The sequence below is a fragment of the Diospyros lotus genome, chromosome 6, assembly GCF_014633365.1.
Source record: "Diospyros lotus cultivar Yz01 chromosome 6, ASM1463336v1, whole genome shotgun sequence".
Classification (NCBI taxonomy): Eukaryota; Viridiplantae; Streptophyta; class Magnoliopsida; order Ericales; family Ebenaceae; genus Diospyros; species Diospyros lotus.
In genome coordinates this window covers 19,587,136-19,594,353 of record NC_068343.1, presented here as the reverse complement: position 1 = coordinate 19,594,353, position 7,218 = coordinate 19,587,136, and positions in this window count along the sequence as shown.

Here is a 7,218-nt window from a genome sequence, read left to right as displayed (position 1 = left end):
TGATCATGTTTGTTTGTTAAAGAAGTCCTTGTATGAGTTAAAACAATCTCCACGTCAATGGTATAAAAAATTTGACAATTTTACAATTGGGACTGGTTTTAACAGAAGTGAATATGATAATTGCTCTACTTCATATTATCTGATACTCCTGTTTATTTGCTGCCGTATGTTGATGACATTATATTAATCAGCAAGTCTAAGTCTAAAATTTGTGAGTTAAAATCTCTGTTAAATACCAACTTTGATATGAAAGACTTAGGACCTGCTAGAAGAATTTTAGGAATGATTATTGAAAGGGATAGGAATAATTCTTGTCTGAAAATTCATCAACATGATTATCTGCTGAAATCTGTTCAAAAGTTTGGCATGTCTGGTTATAAACCCGTAAATGTTCCTTTGGCTGGTCATTTCATTTTGTCTTAAAAACAGTGTCCAATATCTGATTCTAAAATGCTTAAAATGGAAAAAATCTCATATGCTAATGTCATTGGAACCATAATGTACTCAATGATTAGTACTAGGCCTGATCTAGCTTTTTCAATTTCTCTACTTAGTAGATTCATGTCTAACCCTGGTGAAATTCATTGGGAAGCTTTAAAGTATGTGTTAAGGTACATTAATGGCTCTGCTGATATTGGGTTAATTTACAAAAGGAATTGTGATGCTTTTAATCTTGTTGGATATGTGGACTCTGACTTTGCTGGTGACAGGGACTCTCGAAAATCTACAACTTCTTTCTTCTTTACCCTAGGAGGGAACTGCATCAGTTGGAAGTCTCAGTTGCAGCCTTTGGTTGCGCTGTCTTCCACTAAGGCAGAATATGTGGCTGTCACTGATGCCTTTAAAGAAGCCATCTGGCTCCAAGGTTTGTTAAAGGAGATTCATATGTTGCAATGTAAGGTTGTAGTATTTTCTGATAGTCAGAGTGCCATACATTTATGTAAGAACCCTGTATATCATGAGAGAACCAAACATGTAGATGTAAAGTTTCATTTTGTAAGGGACCAAGTAGCCAAAGAAAATGTAATTATACAAAAGGTCCCAACAGAAAACAACCCAGCTGATATGGGGACAAAAATTGTGACTGCAGCCAAGTTCAAACACTGTTTGGACTTGCTGCATGTCACAGTTGGTTGAAACACCAAACAACCTGAGTGATGATGGCATAGGTTATAGCTTGCTGCACTGTTAGTGGATTGTCCCTTAATGATTGAAGCTTCAAGGTGGAGATTGTTATTTTGGGTGAGGCTTCAAACGACAGCATTTTTTGGCAAGGGCAGGAAGGCCTTTTGGCAACCCCTATGGCTGCCCAAAACGGCAGTGTTTTGGGCCCTAAGTGGAGGGCTAAAATGGCAACCTCTTTTACCGTTTCAATTTGCGTGCTTCTCTTTGTCTTTTAGCCTGCCTCTCTCCCGATCGTCGATGCTCTACTTTCTGCTTTATACGACTCGATCTCCATTGCTTGAGTCTACTTTATATCAGCTACAGTCTCCTCGGGATGATGGACGAGACGACCTTCGATTATCCGCTGCATCTAGGGTTTGTTCTGATTATTCCCTTGTTCTCATTCTCTCCGTATAGATGATCTGTTTTGTTCTGTTCTCTAAGTTGTAAGCCTCTAACCTTAGATTGTGGTTATGGGGCGGAGTTAAATTTCTGAGGGATTATTTTTGTACAGTGAGATGAGAGTTGTTTTTGGTTTGTAATAGGTGGGTGTAATTTTTTATCCCTATAGTGCAGCGGACTCTCTTTATCGGAGCTCAACGTGGACGTAACCTTCTTTAACGGGTGAACCACGGTAAATCTTTTGTGTTGATATTGTTAATTTGTTTTATGCTTTGTGTATGATTCTGTCTGTTCATTTGTGTAAGAAATTGATCGTTTCTTATTTGAGTTTATAAGGGTTGAGCTTTCGGCTCATCCCAACATAAACATTATGAAGTGAGATATGTTGAATTTATCTAATGATGGAAAAATACCCGGTGTGGGTAAGTGATGTTAACAGTATGAATATCGCAGAAACAAGAATTTAAATACATGTGGTTGGCAAATGCATACATGATGCATACATGTACACGTTTCATATATATATATGTTTTGCGTAGAGGGAGAAAGGGTACCCTAGAGCACTTGGCACGGGACGAGGTGGCCATAACCCTGTAGGTTGGTTCCATATTTATTTGTGAGGTTTTATGAAACTTATGCACTTTTTCATGCATTGATTTATGGCTTGAGAGCCGGAGAAATTGATATTGGTAATGAAAAGATGCACTCTTGTATGTATTGATTGATGGCTTGCGAGTCTGTGAGAATTAATATTGACATTGAAATTTTATGCACATTTGCATAGTGATACATGGTGACATGATATATTGAGTTGAATTGATAAATTCATGAATTATGAATCTTGTATATAATTATGGAGTCCTTGATTACTTTTCTTAGTGTCATTATGTTCTTGGATCCTATTTATTGTTCATTGTTTCTCGAACTTGCTGAGCCTTGTGACTCACTTGATCTTTTTTGCCATTCCAGGTATATGAAAGGGTGTTATTGGGGGCAAGTCCAGTAGGACTGCAGCCAAGGGATAGTGGTGTACGGAGACGCGTCCTAATTTTAAAGATCCTAGTTAGTGATTTGGTGAGATTTGTAATAATGAGAATTTATTATGTTATTGGCATTTGAGCCTTTTATCATTTTGTATGGCCATCGAGCCTAGAGTTATGAGATATTGGGAATGTAATTGAATCTTAATTTAATTTCTGCTGCTAGAAATGAAATGAGTTGTTATTTGAGTTCAGTTTTGTTCTATATCATCTATGTAAGGACCTTCTTTCGAATATTCAGAAGTGGGCCTTACGATCATGCTTAATTTCAATTCACAAAACCGACAACTAGCTACGTCGTCGACAATTCTTTGGCTTTTTACTCGCTTGTTGTGGACTATATAACAATCCATGTCAACAGTCTAGCAATTTGCTTACTAAACCATCAACACGCGGACGAAGCCACTACTAAGTTATGATGGACGAGAATTATTTTACGGGTGCTATTTTGGCGTTTTTAAAACGTTTTTGTTTTTGAAATGTTAAGAAATGTTTCTGTGGTCATTTTATAATATAAAAAAATATCAAAAATGCTTTTTTGATTTGAAAACTCATTTTCATCCACAAGTAGAGATGATTTTTTTTTTTGTCTTTAACTCAAAATTTTTATTTTTTTTATAATTTATTTCTAAAATTTGTTTGAATACATTATAAAATTTATGTTTACTTTTAGGAAAAATAGAAAAAAAAACCCAAATTTTTTCATGAATTTATAAATTTATTTAAACATTTTAATTTTGACAATTGTATCCCAATTAGCACAATTGTGTACAATTTTATCCAACACCTAAAATCAATTTATAAAACATGTGTCATTATTGATGTAGCATGTCATTTATCATAAAAAAAATATATGAGTGGGACACATATATACACGTATGAAAAAAATAAAAAATAAAATTATATATATGTGGTTCTTACTCATATGTGTATATGTGGATTCCACTCTTATATATTTTTTTATAACATGTGGCTTGCCACTTAGTAATGACTTGCCTCCCAAATTGATTTTAGGCGCTAAATAAAGTTGCATTCAATTGAGCTAATCATGATACAATTGCCAAAATTGAAATATTTGGATAAATTTGTAAATTCACGAAAAGGTTTTGATTTTTTTTTTTTTTGTTGCTATTTGGCCTTATTTTTAGATTGAATAACTATTTTTTTATAATTTTATATATTAAAAAATATAGTTACAAAATGTTCTTATATCTTTTTGTTACATTTTTTTTTTTGTGTTCCTGTTTCTTATTTTTTTAAAAATAATATTTTTATTTTTATTTCGTATTATATTCATTTTTGGTTTATATTTCAGTGCAAGTTAGCTACTAAGAAATGAGTTAGATTGGGTGTGGGCCTTTACGCATCCATGGTATTACTATTTGCTAGACTCTTATAGATGCCTTGTGAGTTAAACTTGCAAGGAGTGCCCAGGACCTTCCTTGAAAAATGGACTCCCATGCTTAAATCAAATGTCGTAAATGGGCTAAAGCAATAAAGTAGGGAATAACAGAAAATAAAATAAACAGATCATAGATTGAGATGAGGGAATAGTCTAGAATTGCAGATAGATGGTTTTGGTTATGAATAGATAGAAGGCCCGAAACAAATAAGGATCGAGATATTAGGAAAGGAGACCTATTGTTATCTTGATTTGTAACTACTCGTTAATGGGTCTAGGCATTATTGGTAATTTATAGCGGGTATTTAAGTTTGTCTTAATTAATTAATTGTTAGAAATAATTTATGTGTTGATAAGAGACAATTAATAAAAATAATAATTTTGTGGGATGGTAAATATAAATGAAATTAAAATTGATAAGCCCATATAAATGGAGTTTAAATGTGTATAAGAGTCCAAAGTTGTGGATTAAATGGGCTGGGGTCTAATATGAATGGACTCATGATTTGGGCTTAGGCCCATGTGTATAAAAATGTGGGTTGATTAAAGAAAAGGAAAAAAGGAAATGAAAAAGGGAAAATTACCTAAAGGGGTAAGATATGTTAGTTTGTGTGTGTGTGCAATCGAGGGCAAATGTGGAAGCAAGAAAAGAGAGTGATGGGAGCAGTTGGGGGCAGATATGTATGCCATACCCCCTCCTCCCTCTTCTTGTTTCTTCTTCTTCACTCATTTTCATCCCTATCCCGAGATTTCTTTCTTCTCTTCCTTTCTCCATTTTTTTTTTTCTTCTTCCATTGTGCTTTGATTGGAGCTCCAAGAGAGTGGATTTCTAGCTCAAATAGGTTGCTTCTTCTTCTTGGTTCAAACTTCAAACCCAAGTTCCTACTCTCATTCTTCTTTTAAGCCAACCTTCAATATTTATCTCTTCTAAATTATGGTTGAAATGTCTTTTTGGTATTAATGATCTTGGGTTGTTCTTGTTGTAACCTTGAAAAACCATTGTTGAAGTTTTTTTTTTTTTTTTTAACTTCTTGAACTTTTATGGATTTTTCTTAAGATTCCATGGGGTTTATTTCATCCCATTTTCATTCAAGGAATGACATTTTATTGAATTGATGCAAATATTGTTGATTTACATTGCATTCTTTTGTCTGTTTTTATTTTTGAGTCTCAGGAGTTGACTTTCATGAGTGGGACTCGACTTTGTATGTCAAGCTCTTGGCTGGGTTGATTGAGTTGATGTAGAAGTCAACTTTTCTTTTCAAAAGTCAACTTTCCAATTTCAAAAATTGACTTTTCGTTTCATACTGCGTATCTTGTACTTTTTAGGCCATAACGTTTGATGTAGAAGACCAAATCAAGATCCGTTTGAAGCGTTATAAACTAGACTTTGAGAGATTCGATTTGATATGTAATATCATATACTGTGGTTATTATTGAGTTGGTTAAGGCTTTTCTCAATCCAAATTAAGCATGATAGTTAAAATAAGTTGCTATTAAATGCTTCCTTTAACATCACTCAATCCTCTAAAATGCGAGAATGTGATTGAAGATATATATATATATATATAAACATGGGATTCATGAGATACAAATGTAATTGAGTTGTATGAGTCCGTGTGGGAAGTTGTTAAGAAATGTTCTTGTTTTGCATGTCCATGGAATCTCATGTGTGATGCATTACTATCATTATCTTTGTGCCTCTTATTATTATTTTGGCTGGACGGCTAAGTTTCGCAAGTGTGTGATGGGATATCCCATTGAGCGACTGACGCGAGTGAGGTGGCCATAAACTTGGTAATTGATGCTCCTGCCACCATGGGTGGCTGATGAATTTTGATATATATATATATATATATACATGTCTATATAATAAGGGAAGAAGGTTTTTGAAAATATCTCACATTTCAATGCTTGAGATTAATTTTGAACATTTTAATGGCAGGGATTACTTTGTATTCCTGCCCAACACTTAGTGTGTGTCTCTCTCTCCCTCTCTTTCTCTCTCTCACAGACCCACCCCCCACCCACGCCAGTACTCTGCAATCCCTTTCTCCCACTCCCTCACTCATTGCCTCTCTCTCTCATCCTTCTCCTTCCCTATGAGAGCATCAGCTCGCTCTGTCTTTCTATCCGGTTTTCCTTGCACTGGCCTATTGTCGCTTGCCGATGTCCGTTGCCACCATATCCGATCCTCTCTCTGTTCTCCTTCAAGCCGGCCACCCACCTCGTCGTCAGCCCCACCAACCGTCATCGCCCTTCCCTCCGTCGTTCACTGCACCCCCTCTCGGCCCAGCCCCGCTGTTGTTGCCACCCTCTCTACTGTTCACCGCAACCCCCCTCTCGAGACCACCAAGGAGAAGCTAAAGGACCACTTCAAGATTTACGACGAGGTTTTACAGACCGTTGTGATGTGAGATAAGCTTAATGATTGCCCCAGGGGTATGACGACCCAGAATTTCTTGGATCTTTATTTACAACTAGATAATAACTCAATCGCATGGGCTGAAAATTTTCCCCATTATTATACAACAACAGAAGCAAATTAAATATAAATATACATCTCAGGGGCATTTCCTTACTCAATAAAGCATCAATCAGTTAAATACCACATATACATAATCAGAGTCCCTGATCACAACTCACACCCCAAAGATCTTTTCGGCTGGGATTGCCCTATACACACAGAATCCAAACAAAAGAATAACGATTGCCATAGCAACCATCCCCAAACACCATTCTTCTCAACTTGGAATGATAGTGAAACAAAGTAAGCCAATAGCTTAGCAAGCATAACAGAAGAGATATGGTAAGGTTAGGAATAAATCTCTCACACTGAATACCACCCATCAAATGCCATGATGGAAATCAAAGTGCCATGCCATGCCATGTTTTGCAACATGCAACCATCAACACAAATAAATAAACCAATGCACATAGTGGTAGTTCTTGGGGCCCACATAAGAAATGCACAACCTGGCACCCAAGTCCGCATACAAAGCTACCTCTGCTATTGACTGGCTAGCACACACCATATGGGCTTGAAGCCCTAGTATAAGTCATATGAGCCCAAGGCCCTAGCTAGCATGAATATATGAGCTCGAGGCCCTGGCTAGCATAAATAAATGAGCCCGACGCCTTGGCTAGCATAAATAAATGAGCCCGACGCCTTGGCTAGCATAAATATCTAGTATCGTAACCATGCAATGC